The sequence below is a fragment of the Arachis hypogaea genome, chromosome 4 (assembly GCF_003086295.3).
Source record: "Arachis hypogaea cultivar Tifrunner chromosome 4, arahy.Tifrunner.gnm2.J5K5, whole genome shotgun sequence".
Lineage (NCBI taxonomy): Eukaryota > Viridiplantae > Streptophyta > Magnoliopsida > Fabales > Fabaceae > Arachis > Arachis hypogaea.
This window is the reverse complement of record NC_092039.1, coordinates 83,608,049-83,623,555: the sequence shown is the minus strand read 5'-3', so window position 1 is coordinate 83,623,555 and position 15,507 is coordinate 83,608,049. Positions and strand designations below refer to the sequence as shown.

The 15,507-nt window shown below is 42.2% G+C and overlaps 1 non-coding gene across 1 annotated transcript; it reads left to right on the top strand.

The window, feature by feature from the left end:
• Positions 1–12,990: 12,990 nt before the first annotated feature.
• LOC112798663 (small nucleolar RNA R71) lies at positions 12,991–13,094 on the top strand. The gene has a single exon (XR_003200265.1). It is a non-coding gene; the product is annotated as a small nucleolar RNA R71 (small nucleolar RNA).
• Positions 13,095–15,507: the final 2,413 nt, after the last annotated feature.

Genomic DNA, 15,507 nt, shown 5'->3' with positions numbered 1-15,507 from the left:
GGTTGTACCTGCAATGACACTCCGATGCTTAAGTTAGCATGGGTCCAAGCAGATATGTGTAGAATGTGGAATGAATGCCATACCTGGGTGCTCCAGTGTATTTATAGTAGTTGGCCGTGATCTTCCCTGGATAAGATATTCTTATCTTATCTTATCTTTGGGAGTTTTTATCTCTATCTTTGTGGAACCGCCTCTTCTAGGCCTTTTCGGCCTTTAGGTTTTGGGCTGCGTTCCTTTTGATGGGCCTTCCTTGCTTTATTGACCCGAGGTCCGACCTTTAGGCGTGAGCCTTAGGACGAGGTCGGACCTTTTATGAATTTGCCGAGTTGGAGGAGCCCGGTCAGGGTATGAACAGTGCCCCTGCCCGAGTTCGTCCTTTTTGGGAGGTCGAGCTCGGGCATAGTAGTTTTTCAAAATTCAAAAAATGGCCGTTCCTGCATTTATTGCATTTTACCGTTTCTCCTCGATTTCCGTTCGGGCTCTGTGAAGGCATTATTTATTTGCTCCCTTCCTTTTTCTTCATTTATTCTGTTCCCTTCCTGTTTTTCTAAGTTTCGCCATCTCCTTTTTCGAGCACCGTTTCTTCTTTCTTTTTGTTCTTCTTCCCCGAATCTTTCCGTGTGTCTTTCCGGGGTTTCCTCTGCGCCGCCGTTCCGTTCTCCTTGCTTCGGAGCTCGTCGTCTTCGTTTCTTTCTTCCAGGTTTGTTCCCATCTCTTTTCTTGTGCACATATGCTTCTGTTCTTTTGTGTGGCTCTTTGTTTGTTTCTTTTTCTTTTATGCCTGGGTTGCCCCGAAAGAGGCGCCGCCATTGCTTGTTTGTTTGTATATGGGGGGGCTCTTTTTGTTCTCTGGTGTTTTGTTCCGGGCTGCCGCATTTTCTTCGTTCGGGTTTTTGTTTCTTGCTTTGCTGAATGGGTTTTCGCTGTCTACTTTATGTGATTTTTTGCTTGCTGTTTTATTCTTCTTTGTAGGTAAGAATTTTATGTCTCGAAAGGTTCTTCAAGCGATGTCGACCAAGATTCCATGTGGTCTTGGTTGGGTAGACCCTCTTCCTCTAAGAGTCCCTTCTGTGGTAGATTCTGAGTATTTAGCTAGGTTCCGTAGGCACTGTAGCATATGTGAAAATAGAGAGTCTGAGAGGGATTATGAACTAGTAGCCCCGGATTCCGAGGAGAGAGTGTGCTTCCCGCCCTTAGATAGTTCCGAGAAGCTCTTCTTTTATGCTTATGATTGTTTTTTCTCTAAGCTGAGTGTCCGACTTCCCTTTACCGACCTGGAGTCCGAGGTGTTATGGTCTTGTAACCTTGCCCCTACGCAGCTCCATCCAAATTCTTGGGCGTTTTTAAAGCTGTTTCAACTTTTGTGTCAGTTTTTGGGCGTCGCTCCCTCTATTTCTCTTTTTTCCTACTTGTTTGTGTTGACGAAGCCAGGGTCGGGTGGTGGGAAGGTATCTTGGGTCTCTTTTAGGGCTAACCAGGGAAGGAAGTTTTGTACCCTTTATGATGAGTCCTTTCATGATTTTAAGAACTTTTATTTCAAGGTCCGGGCTACTGGAGACGTCCGACCTTTCTTTCTAGATGAGAGTGGGGAGCCTTCCTTTCCTCTTTGTTGGCAGGAGAATGTAGTGTCTGCTAAGTATACCTTTGAGAGTCTAGATGAGGTGGAGCAGGCCTTTGTGGGTGTGGTGAGCAGTTTATGGGGTCGGGCACCTCACTTGGACACGAAGAAAATGTTGGGAGATCCAAGCCTTCTCCGTTCCGAGTTAGGTAGTTCCCGACCTCTCCGAGATTCATCTTTTTTTAGTATTTTGGTTTTGCTTGTTTTGGTGGAGTTTCTGATGTGGTAATCCTTTTTCTTTTATTTCTGCAGAGATGTCTTCTCAGGCGGATTCCATGAAGTTCCTTCGTCGGACAAAGAAGTCTGTGGCTGCTCGAAATATCGAGGCTGGGGAGGCTTCTGCCCGATCTTATCCGCAGAAGACTACTGTGGGTGTTACTACTCGGTCGAAGACTATTCCGACTCCCCAGTTCTGAGCTATAAATCAAGATCCTCCGACTTCTGGGCCTGCTACTTCTTCTCCTCCTCCGTCCTCGGGTCCTCCTCCCAAGAAGCAGAAGACCTCTCAAGAGCTTGCGGGTTTTAACGATAAGGATTTCGATGCTCTTGGTTGGATTGAACAGCATATTCTCCCTCAGACTTTTATTTCTACTGATGATGTGTCTATGGAGCACCATTTTCAGTATATGGCGCGGAGCTGCGTCCGGATGGCTAGTCTTCATGCTGCTATTGCCCGGGAGTTCAAGAAATCCCCCATTGGTGCGACCAGCTCCCGACTTGAGAAGGCTCAGTCTGAGTTCGAGAGGATTAGTGAGCTGAAGGCTGCTAGGATTACTGAGCTGGAGGCCTCTTTGGAGAAAGAGAAAGCTAAAGCTACCGCGGCTGTGGCGGCAGCGAAAGCATCTGAGGAGATGGCGAAGGCGGCGACGGAGAATTATACTCGGATATATGCCGAGCTTGTGGAGACGAAGGAGAGGTTGCAATCCGCTCAGGATGAGTTTTACGAGCTAGAAGGTCATGTGGCTAAGGGTATGGATGCTATGTTTGAAAATTTGAAGGCTCAGGTCCGGGTTCTTGCTCCTGACCTGGATCTGAGCTTATTCAGTACGGATAACGTTGTTGTGGAGGGAAAGATTGTTCCTGCTCCCAACAAGGATGAGGTTCCGGTGTCCGACCCCAAAGTTCCGGTTGCGAACCCGACTTCATCTTTGGCCGGGAATGGATCTGGTGTGGAGGTTTTAAACCGGGATGACGGTGCCGTTGATGCAGTCCCGATTTCTATGTTTCCTCCGCAGCCTTCTGTTGATGTGGAGTCCGGAAAGGACCTTGATCCTCTGTAATCTTTTATTTTTGGTTTTTTGCCCGGCCTGTGGGCTTCTTTGTTTTTGGATGGTTTCTGTGAACGCTTTGGACGCCTTTTTGCTATTAGCTACTTGCAGTAACTTTTTAGCTTATTATGCGGTGTTTTGTTCGCGTTTTGACTTTTTGTTCCACTTTTATGCTTTTTAGTTGTTTTTGGATAACAACCTTTTAGCTAGCGCTTGAAACTTTTGTTTTACCTCTTCCTTTGATTTCGTTTTTTCGCTTGTACTTTTTAGTTGTTTTTGTATAGCAACTTTTTAGTAAGCGTTTTCGAAATCTTTAGCTTTCGCCGCTTTAAGGCGTCTTTCTTGGATCCGGGCTTTTTCTCGGACCTCGGGCGTTCGAGTACCTCCCTTTGTTGGGTCCGACCTTGTCGTTGGTCGGCCTTTTAAGTTATTTTTGTAATCTCTTTTTATTTGGCTTTTTGAGCCTTTTCAGAGTTGCTTTATAACTTCTCACATTAATTTGAACCTCGTCGCTTTATCTTTGCCGACCTTGTGTGGTCTCTTGGCAAATGATTTTTTGCGTTTTGCCGAGCATAAATTAATGCGCCTTGGCGGGGTACTTTTCAAGATTTGTTTCATCATGAGGCAGAAGAAAAGAAAATAGAAAAATTTGATTAGTATTAAAAAAGAAAGAATATTTATAGAGTGTTTACCCTTGACTAGGTCGGGTGCCTTACTTGACCGGGTGTCTCATTAAAAAACCCTTGTAGGGAAAAAGAGTACACCTCGGGTTAAATTTTTCTAGCTGTAGTACCGTCTTAGATTGCAGGCGTGCCAGGCCCTGGGCAGCTCATTGCCTTCTAGGTCGGATACTTTGTAATAGCCTGTTCCTAAGACTTCCGTTACCTTGTAGGGTCCTTTCCAATTTGCAGCTAGCTTTCCTTCTCCCGACTTTTGTGTTCCGATGTCATTTCGGATTAGAATCAGGTCGTGAATGGGGAAGCTTCGCTTTATTACTTTCTGATTGTATCTGAGGGCCGTTCGCCATTTTAAGGCCTCTTCTCGGACCCGGGCTCTTTCTCGGACCTCGGGGAGGAGGTCGAGTTCTTCCTTTTGTGCTTGCGGGTTACCTTCTTCGCTGTAGAAGATGACTCTGGGTGACCCTTCATCTATTTCAATAGGAATCATTGCCTCCATCCCGTAAGCTAGTCGGAATGGCGATTCTCCCGTTGTAGAGTGTGGGGTGGTCCGATATGCCCATAGTACCTGGGGGAGCTCCTCGGCCCATGCCCCTTTGGCCTATTGGAGTCTTCGTTTTAACCCGGCCAAGATGACTTTATTTGCGGCCTCTGCTTGTCCATTGGCTTGTGGGTGCTCGACTGAGGTGAATTGCTGTTTGATTTTTAGTTCGGCCACCAAGTTCTGAAAACTTGTGTCCGTGAACTGTGTTCCATTGTCTGTTGTGATGGAGTAGGGGACTCCGAACCTTGTGACAATGTTTTTGTATAGGAATTTGCGGCTTTTCTGAGCCGTAATGGTGGCTAGGGGTTCAGCTTCGATCCACTTTGTGAAGTAGTCGACCCCTACTATGAGGTATTTGACTTGCCCCGGTCCTTGGGGGAACGGGCCGAGTAGGTCAAGTCCCCATTTTGCGAAGGGCCATGGTGCGGTGATGCTGATAAGGTCTTCGGGCGGTGCCTTGTGGAAATTGGCGTGTTTTTGGCAGGGGGGCATATTTTCACAAATTCCGTTGCGTCTTTCTGTAAGGTCGGCCAGTAGAACCCGGCTCGGACTACTTTTTTGGATAATGCCCGAGCTCCGAGATGGTTCCCACACATGCCTCCGTGGACTTCTTCGAGGACGTTCTTTGTTTCTGAGGTCGGGACGCACCTAAGGAGGGGATTTGAGAATCCTCTTCTGTATAATACGTCGTGAATTAGTGTATAATTCTGGGCGTCTTTCGTGAGTCTTTTAGCTTCCTTTCTTTCGGCGGGAAGAGTTCCCGACTTCAGGTAGTTGAGTATGGGGGTCATCCATCCTTGCTGTTGGTTGGATATATTTAGCGTTTCTTCCTCTCTTAGCACTGAGGGGGATTGTAAGGTTTCCTGGAGGAGACTTCTGTTGTTGCCTCCGGGCTTGGTGCTGGCGAGCTTTGAGAGGGCGTCTGCCCGGGCGTTTTGTTCCCGAGGTATATGCTGAATCTGTATCTCTGAAAAGTGGCGTAGTTGTGCCTGTGTTTGATCCAGGTATTTTTTCATGGTGGGGTCTTTGGCCTGGTAGCTTCCATTTACTTGTGATGTGACGACCTGGGAGTCGCTGAAGATCGTGATTTTCTGGGCTCCGACCTCTTCGGCTAGCTTTAGGCCTGCTAGTAGGGCCTCGTATTCGGCTTGGTTGTTCGAAGCCTGGAGCTCGAATTTTAGGGATAGTTCTATCCGCGTTCCTTGGTCGCTTTCGAGTATAACCCCGGCTCCGCTTCCAGTTTTGTTTGAGGACCCGTCAACATACAGGTTCCATGAGAGTGGGGTTCCAGGAGTCTCAGTGTATTCTGCGATGAATTCAGCTAGATACTGAGATTTTATGGCAGTCCGGGTTTCATAGTGGAGGTCGAACTCGGACAGCTCCACCGCCCATTGCAGTATTCGTCCTGCCAGGTCTGTTTTTTGGAGGATGTGTCTCATGGGTTGGTTTGTCCGGACTTTGATGGTGTGGGCCTGAAAGTAGGGACGGAGCCTCCGGGCTATGAACACTAGGGCGTAGGCGAATTTTTCTATCTTCTGATAGTTTAATTCGGCCCCTTGTAGTGCCTTGCTTACAAAGTATATGGGGTGTTGTCCTTGGTCATTTTCTCGTATTAATGCTGAAGCGACTGCTCGATGTCCAACCGAGAGGTATAGTACGAGCTCTTCTCCTTTTAAAGGTCGGGTTAGGATTGGTGGCTGCCCGAGGAATTCCTTGAATTCTTGAAAGGCTTTTTCGCACTCCGGGGTCCATGAGAAGGGTTTCCCTTTCTTTAGGAGTGAGTAGAGAGGTAGTGACTTTATTGCTGATCCTACTAAGAATCTTGATAGGGCGGCTAGCCTTCCATTCAGTTGTTGTACTTCTTTGACACACGTCGGGCTCTTCATATTGAGTATCGCTTGGCATTTGTCCGGGTTTGCTTCGATGCCCCTTTGAGTCAGCATGAAGCCCAAGAACTTTCCGGCCTCTGCGGCGAAGGTGCACTTTGTCGGGTTAAGTCTCATGTTGTGTTTTCTGAGGGTACCGAAGATACTGGTGAGGTTGGTCAGCAAGTTTTTGTCTTCTTGTGTCTTTACCAGCATGTCGTCGACGTACACCTCCAGCTGTAATCCGATGTGCTCTGAGAACACTTTGTTCATTAGCCTCTGGTAGGTTGTGGTGGACGAAATTGTGATTCCCTTTTTTCTTGTAATTGGATTTATAAAAGATGTATACTCTGAGGGCATTGTTTATTTTCTTCACAATCTCGTTCAACTAACCAGCAAGTGTATTGGGTCGTCCAAGTAATAACCTTACGTGAGTAAGGGTCGAATCCACAGAGATTGTTGGTATGAAGCAAGCTATGGTCACCTTGTAAATCTCAGTCAGGCAAATTAAACATTATTTATGGGTTTGAGGATAGGAATAATAAAAAGAAATAAATAATAAAAGGGATAGAACACTTATGCAGATTCAAAGGTGGGAATTTCAGATAAGCGGATGGAGATGCTGTAGAGCTCTTGGACGCCTGCTCTCCTACTCCTTCTACTCAATCCTTCTTACTCCTTTCCATGGCAAGCTTTGTATAGGGGTTCACCATCAACTGTGGCTACTTTCATTCCTCACGGGGAAATAACCTGTGCGGCTGTCACTCGCACAGCTAACCAGTCTGGAGGCATCACCCATGGCTGATAGCTACATCCCATCCTCGCAGTGAAAACTATGCTAACGCACTCTGTCACAGTACGGCTAATCACCGGTTGGTTCCCGCTCCTACTGGAATAGAATCCCTCTTTTGCGTCTGTCACCAACGCCCAGCAGGTTAAAGTTTGAAGCACGTCACGGTCATTCATAATCGGAATCCTACTCGGAACACCACAGACAAGGTTGGACTTTCCGGACTCCCAGGATCCTACTCGGAACACCACAGACAAGGTTGGACTTTCCGGATCCAGATGAATGCCGCCAACTATCTAACTTATACCACGAAGATTCTGTTGGGGAATCTAAGAGATACGCATTCAAGCTCTGTTGCATGTAGAACGGACATGGTTGTCAATCACGCGCATTCATAAGTGAGAATGATAATGAGGGTAATCTGACTCATAACATTCATCATGTTCTTGGGTACGAATGAATATCTTGGAATAAGAATAAGAGAGATTTGAATAAAAGAAGATAGAATTGTATTAATACTTGAGGTACAGCAGAGCTCCACACCCTTAATCTATGGTGTGCAGAAACTCCACCGTTGAAAATACATAAGCAAAGAGTTCAGGCATGGCCGAATGGCCAGCCTCTCTAACGTGATCAATGATCCCCTAAGATGAAGAATAAAACAAAACTGAGACCAAAGATGAGATCAAAGATGTCTAATACAATAGATAAATGTCCTATATATACTAGACTAGCTACTAGGGTTTACATGAGTAAGTAATTGATGCATAAATCCACTTCCGGGGCCCACTTGGTGTGTGCTTGGGCTGAGCTTGATGAATTCACGTGCTAAGGCATATCTTGGCGTCAAACTCCAGGTTATGACGTGTTTTGGGCGTTCAACTCCGGATCATGACGTTTTTCTGGCGTTTTACTCCAGACAGCAGCGTGTACTTGGCGTTTAACGCCAAGTTACGTCGTCATTCTTCGAATAAAGTATGAACTATTATATATTGCTGGAAAGCCCTGGATGTCTACTTTCCAACGCCGTTGAGAGCGCGCCAATTGGAGTTCTGTAGCTCCAGAAAATCCATTTCGAGTGCAGGGAGGTCAGATTCCATCAGCATCAGCAGTCCTTTTGTCAGCCTTCTTCAGAGTTTTGCTCATATCCCTCAATTTCAGTCAGAATTTACCTGAAATCACAGAAAAACACACAAACTCATAGTAAAGTCCAGAAATGTGAATTTAACATAAAAACTAATGAAAACATCCCTAAAAGTAGCTTAAACTTACTAAAAACTATATAAAAACAATGCCAAAAAGCGTATAAATTATCCGCTCATCACAACACCAAACTTAAATTGTTGCTTGTCCCCAAGCAACTGAAAATCAAATAGGATAAAAGAAGAGAATATACTATAAAGTCCAAAATATCAATGAATATTAATTTAATTAGATGAGCGGGACTTGTAGCTTTTTGCTTCTGAACAGTTTTGGCATCTCACTTTTTCCTTTGAAGTTTAGAGTGATTGGCTTCTCTAGGAACTTAGAATTTCAGATAGTGTTATTGACTTTCTTAGTTAAGCATGTTGATTCTTGAACACAGCTACTTATGAGTCTTGGCTGTGGCCCTAAGCACTTTGTCTTCCAGTATTACCACCGGATACATAAATGCCACAGACACATAACTGGGTGAACCTTTTCAGATTGTGACTCAGCTTTGCTAAAGTCCCCAGTTAGTGGTGTCCAGAGCTCTTAAGCACACTCTTTAGCTTTGGATCACGACTTTAACCATTCAGTCTCAAGCTTTTCACTTGGACCTTCATGACACAAGCACATGAATAGGGACAGCTTGATTTAGCCGCTTAGGCCTGGATTTAATTTCCTTGGGCCCTCCTATCCATTGATGCTCAAAGCCTTGGATCCTTGCTACCCTTGCCTTTTGGTTTTAAGGGCTATTAGCTTTTTCTGCTTGCTTTTTCTTTCTATTTTTTTTTCACTGCTTTTTCTTGCTTCAAGAATCAATTTCATGATGTTTTTCAGATCATCAATAACATTTCTCTTTGTTCATCATTCTTTCAAGAGCCAACAATTTTAACACTCATAGACAACAAGATCAAAAATATGCACTGTTCATTCATTCATTCAGAAAACAAAAATTATTGCCACCACATCAATATAATTAAATCAAATTCACTAATAATTTCGAAAATTATGTACTTCTTGTTCTTTTGAATTAAAACATTTTTCTTTTAAGAGAGGTGAAAGACTAATGGATTTTATTCATAGCTTTAAGGCATGGTTTACACACTAATGATCATGAAGTAGAGACACAAAAACATAGATAAACATAATACTTAAAAACAGAAAACAGAAAGAAAATAAAGAACAAGGAATGAATCCACCTCTAGTGGCGTCTTCTTCTTGAAGGACCAATGATGTTCTTCAACTCTTCTATGTCCCTTCCTTGCCTTTGTTGCTCCTCTCTCATAGCTCTTTGATCTTCTCTTATTTCTTGGAGAGTGAGGGCGTGTTCATGGTGTTCCACCCTTAGTTGTTCCACGTTTTGGCTCAAGTCTTCTAAGGAGGTACTGAGTTGCTCCCAATAGTTGTTAGGAGGAAAGTGCATTCCATGAGGTATTTGTTGATGAACTTCCTCATGTTCTCCTTGGGGGCCGTGAGGGACTTCCCTTGTTTGCTCCATCCTTTTCTTGGTGATGGGCTTGTCTTCTTCAATGGAGACATCTCCATCTATGATAACTCCAGCTGAATAACATAGATGGCATATGAGGTGGGGGAAGGCTAGCCGTGCCATGTATGAAGGCTTGTCAGCTATTTTGTAGAGTTCATTGGCTATGACTTCATGAACCTCTACTTCCTCTCCAATCATGATGCTATGAATCATGATTGCCCGATCCACAGTAACTTCAGATCGGTTGCTTGTAGGGATGATGGATCTTTGGATGAACTCCAGCCATCCTCTAGCTACAGGCTTGAGGTCCAGTCTTCTTAGTTGGACTGGTTTGCCTTTGGAGTCTACTCTCCATTGGGCGCCTTCCACACAAATGTCCATTAGGACTTGGTCCAACCTTTGATTGAAGTTGACCTTCCTTGTGTAGGGGCGTTCATCACCTTGCATCATGGGTAGATGAAACGCCAATCTCACATTTTCCGGACTGAAATCTAAGTATTTCCCCCGAACCATTGTGAGATAGTTCTTTGGATTCGGGTTCATACTTTGATCATGGTTCCTTGTGATCCATGCATTAGCATAGAACTCTTGAACCATCAGTAATCCGACTTGTTGCATGGGGTTGGTTATGACTTCCCACCCTCTTCTTTGGATCTCATGTCGGATTTCCGGATACTCATTCTTTTTGAGCTTGAAGGGGACCTCAGGGATCACCTTCTTCTTTGCCACAACATCATAGACGTGGTCTTGGTGGCTCTTGGAGATGAATCTCTCCTTTTCCCATGATTCGGAAGTGGAAGCTTTTGCCTTCCCTTTTCCTTTTCTTGAGGAAACTCCGGTCTTGGGTGCCATTGATGGTGAATGAAAAATAAAAAGCTTAGGCTTTTTACCACACCAAACTTAAAATTTGCTCGTCCTCGAGCAAAAAAAAAAAGAAGAGTAGAAGAAGAAGAAGAAGAGAATTTGGAAGAGAGGGAGAGAAGTGGGTTCGGCTATATGAGAGAAGAATGGGTAGTGTTGTGTGAAAATGAAGAAGAAAAGAGAGGTATTTATAGGGAGAGGGGGGAGGGTTAGGTTTCGGCCATTTGGGTGGGAATGGGTGGGAAATTGAATTTGAATGTAATGGGGGTAGGTGGGGTTTATGGGGAAGAGGAGGTTGATGTGAATGGTGCATGGGGTAATTGGGAAGAGAAATTGATGTGATTGGTGAAGGTTTTTGGGAAGGGTGACATTGAGAATGAGATTTGGATTAGGAGAGTGTGAATAGGATTAAAAGAAAAGGTAGGTGGGGATCCTGTGGGGTCCACAGGTCCTGAGGTGGGGATCCTGTGGGGTCCACAGGTCCTGAGGTGAAAAGAAATACCATTCCTTTACCCTATAGGCGTGTAAATTGCCTTCATGCACCATTCTGGCGTTCAAACGCCCATTGGTGCATGTTCTGGGCGTTAAACGCCCATGTGATGCTTGATTCTGGCGTTGAACGCCAGTTTCAAGCTTGTTTCTGGCGTTCAGCGCCAGATTGTCCTCTGCGTGCGCATCCTGGCGTTAAACGCCAGGATGTTGCTTGTTTTGGGCGTTCAGCGCCAGGAAGATGCTCTGTTCTGGCGCTGAACGCTGGCCAGATGCATCTTCTGGGCGCTGAACGCCGGCCCGTGCGTCCTCCAGGGTGAAAAATTTTTTTCCTCTGTTTTTGACTCTGTTTTTAATTTTTTTGATTTTTTCGTGACTCCTCATGATCATGTACCTAATTAAACACAAAAATAACAAAGAAACAAAATAAAATAAAATTAGATAAATAAAATTGGGTTGCCTCCCAACAAGCGCTTCTTTAATGCCAATAGCTTGACAGTGGCTCTCATGGAGCCACAGAGTAATCAAGTCAATGTTGTCTAGTCCCAACACCAAACTTAGAGTTTGGATATGGGGTTTGAACACCAAACTTAGAGTTTGGTTGTGGCCTCACAACACCAAACTTAGAGTCTGACTGTGTGGGCTCTTCTTGACCTTGAACTGAGAGAAGCTCTTCATGCTTATTCTCCTTTGTCACAGAGGGATTGCCATGTGCTTGAAACACAAGGTATTCTCCATTCAATTGAAGGACTAACTCTCCTCTGTTGACATCTATCACAGCTTCTGCTGTGGCTAGGAAAGGTCTTCCTAGGATGATGCATTCGTCATCTTCCTTCCTAGTATCTAGGATTAGGAAATCAGCAGGGATGTAAAAGTCTTCAACTTTTATAAGCACGTCCTCTACTATCCCATGAGCTTGTCTCACTGACTTGTCTGCCAATTGTAATGAGAACAAGGCAGGTTGTACCTCAATGATCCCTAGCTTCTCCATTACAGAGAGGGGCATAAGGTTTATTCCTGACCCAAGATCACATAGAGCTTTTTCAAAGCTCATGGTGCCAATGGTGCAAGGCATTAAGAACTTGCCAGGATCTTGTCTCTTTTGAGGTAGAGTTTCTTGAATCCAAGTATCCAAATCACTAATGAGCAAGGGAGGTTCACTTTCCCAAGTCTCATTACCAAATAGCTTGGCATTCAGTTTCATGATAGCTCCTAGATATTGAGCAACTTGCTCACCAGTCACATCTTCATCCTCTTCAGAGGATGAATAATAGTCAGAGCTCATGAATGGCAGAAGGAGATTTAATGGAATCTCTATGGTCTCTGTATGAGCCTCAGATTCCTCAGGATCCTTAATGGGAAACTCCTTCTTGCTTGAGGGACGTCCCAGGAGGTCTTCCTCACTGGGATTTTCGTCCTCCTCCTCCCTAGTGCATTCGGCCACTTTGATTAAATCAATGGCCTTGCACTCTCCTTTTGGATTCTCTTCTGTATTGCTTGGGAGAGTACTGGGAGGAGTTTCAATGACTTTCTTACTCAGCTGGCCCACTTGTGCCTCCAAATTTCTAATGGAGGATCTTGTTTCATTCATGAAACTGAAAGTGGCCTTTGACAGATCAGAGACTATATTGGCTAAATTGGAATTATTTTGTTCAGGATTCTCTGTCTGTTGCTGAGAAGATGATGGATATGGCTTACTATTATTCAGCCTATTGCGTCCACCATTGTTAAAACCTTGTTGAGGTTTTTGTTGATCCTTCCAGGAGAAATTTGGATGATTTCTCCATGATGGGTTATAGGTGTTACCATAAGGTTCACCCATGTAATTAACTTCTGCCATGGCAGGGTTCTCAGGATCATATGCTTCTTCAGAAGCTACCTCTCTAGTACTGTTGGATGCATGTTGCAATCCATTCAGATTTTGAGAGATCATGTTGACCTGTTGAGTCAACACTTTGTTCTGAGCCAGTATGGCATTCAGAGCATCAATTTCAAGAACTCCTTTCTTCTGAGGGACCCCATTATTCACTGAATTCCTCTCAGAGGTATACATGAACTGGTTGTTTGCAACCATGTCAATGAGTTCTTGAGCCTCTTCAGGCGTTTTCTTCAGGTGAATAGATCCACCTGCAAAATGGTCCAGTGACATTTTCGAAAATTCAGAGAGTCCATAATAGAATATATCTAATAGGGTCCATTCTGAAAACATGTCAGATGGACATCTTTTGGTCAGCTGCTTGTATCTTTCCCAAGCTTCATAGAGGGATTCACCATCTTTTTGTTTGAAAGTTTGAACATCCACTCTCAGCTTGCTCAGCTTTTGAGGAGGAAAGAATTTATCTAAGAAGGCAGTGACCAGCTTATCCCAGGAGTCCAGGCTATCCTTAGGTTGTGAATCCAACCATATTCTAGCTCTGTCTCTTACAGCAAAAGGGAAAAGCATGAGTCTGTAGACTTCAGGATCAACTCCATTCGTCTTTACAGTATCACAGACTTGCAAGAATTCAGTTAAGAACTGATAAGGATCTTCAGATGGAAGTCCATAAAACTTGCAGTTTTGTTGCATCAAAGCAACTAGTTGAGGCTTAAGCTCAAAGTTATTGGCTCCAATGGCAGGAATGGAGATGCTTCTTCCATCAAATTTGGATGTTGGCTTTGTGAAGTCACCAAGCATTCTCCTTGCATTATTATTATTATTATTTTCGGCCATCTCCTTCTCTTGTTCGAAATTTTCTGAAAGGTTGCTTCTGGATTGTTGTAATTTAGCTTCTCTTAATTTTCTCTTCAGAGTCCTTTCAGGTTCTGGATCAACTTCAACAAGAGTGCCCTTTTCCTTGTTCCTGCTCATAAGAAAGAGAAGAAAACAAGAAAAGAAAAAGGAATCCTCTATGTCACAGTATAGAGATTCCCTCAGGTTAGTAGAAGAAGAAAGAGGTAGAAGAATGAAGAAGGATGAAGAAGAATTCGGATGAAGAGAGGTGAAGAGAAGTGTTAGTAGTTAAATAATTAAATAGAATAAGAGAAGAGAAAGAAATTTTCGAAAATAATTTTGAAAAAATGGTTAGTGATTTTCGAAAATTAAAGATGAGATGAGATTAAAATTAGAATTTAAAACAATTAAAAAGAATTTTGAAAAAGAGGGGGAGAATTTTCGAAAATTTAGAGAGGGAAAAGTAGTTAGGTGGTTTTGAAAAAGATAAGAAACAAACAAGGAGTTAGTTAGTTGATTGAAAAGATTTGAAATCAAATTTTGAAAAAGATAAGAAGATAGGGGGTTAGATAAGATATTTTGAAATCAAATTTTGAAAAAGATAAAATTTTTGAAAAAGATAAGATAAAAGATAAAAAGATATATTTGAAAAAGATATTTGAAAAAAAAGATTTAATTTTAAAAATTACTTAACTAACAAGAAACTACAAGATAAGATTCTAGAATTTAAAGATTGAACCTTTCTTAACAAGAAAGTAACAAACTTCAAATTTTTGAACCAATCACATTAATTGTTAGCTAATTTTCGAAAATTTGATAAAAAGATAAGAAAAAGATTTTGAAAATATTTTGAAAAATATTTTTGAAATTTTCGAAAATGCTAAAAAAAAAATGAAAAAGATATGATTTTTTGAAAAAGATTTTGAAAAGATAAGATTTTTAAAATTAAAAATTTGACTTAACTCATAAGAAACAACTAATTTTAAAAATTTTTGACTTGGTCAACTCAAATTTTCGAAAAATTGGAGAAAAATAAGGAAAATATATTTTTTTTTATTTTTGAATTTTAATGATGAGAGAGAAAAACACAAAAATGACCCAAAACATGAAAATTTTGGATCAAAATACAAGATGCATGCAAGAACACTATGAATGTCAAGATGAACACCAAGAACACTTTGAAGATCATGATGAACATCAAGAACACAATTTTGAAAAAATTTTTGATGCAAAGAAAACATGCAAGACACCAAACTTAGAAATCTTTAATGCATGGACTCTAACAAACGAAAAATGCATATGAAAAACAACAAACAAAACAAAACAAGAAAACCTCAAGATCAAACAAGAAGACTTGTGAAGAACAACTTGATGATCATGAAGAACACCATGAATGCATGAATTTTCAAAAAAATGCAAGAAAAAATTTTTAAAGCATGCAATTGACACCAAACATAAAAATTGACTCAAGACTCAAACAAGAAACACAAAATATTTTTGGTTTTTATGATTTTATGATTTTTTTTTTGTATTTTTATTATTTTTTTTCGAAAATATTTTTGGAAAAACGAAAAATAAAAGAAAAATTTTTGAAAAAGATTTTTGAAAAGAAAATTACCTAATCTGAGCAACAAGTTGAACCGTCAGTTGTCCATACTCGAACAATCCCCGGCAACGGCGCCAAAAACTTGGTGGACGAAATTGTGATTCCCTTTTTTCTTGTAATTGGATTTATAAAAGATGTATACTCTGAGGGCATTGTTTATTTTCTTCACAATCTCGTTCAACTAACCAGCAAGTGTACTGGGTCGTCCAAGTAATAACCTTACGTGAGTAAGGGTCGAATCCACAGAGATTGTTGGTATGAAGCAAGCTATGGTCACCTTGTAAATCTCAGTCAGGCAAATTAAACATTATTTATGGGTTTGAGGATAGGAATAATAAAAAGAAATAAATAATAAAAGGGATAGAACACTTATGCAGATTCAAAGGTGGGAATTTCAGATAAGCGGAT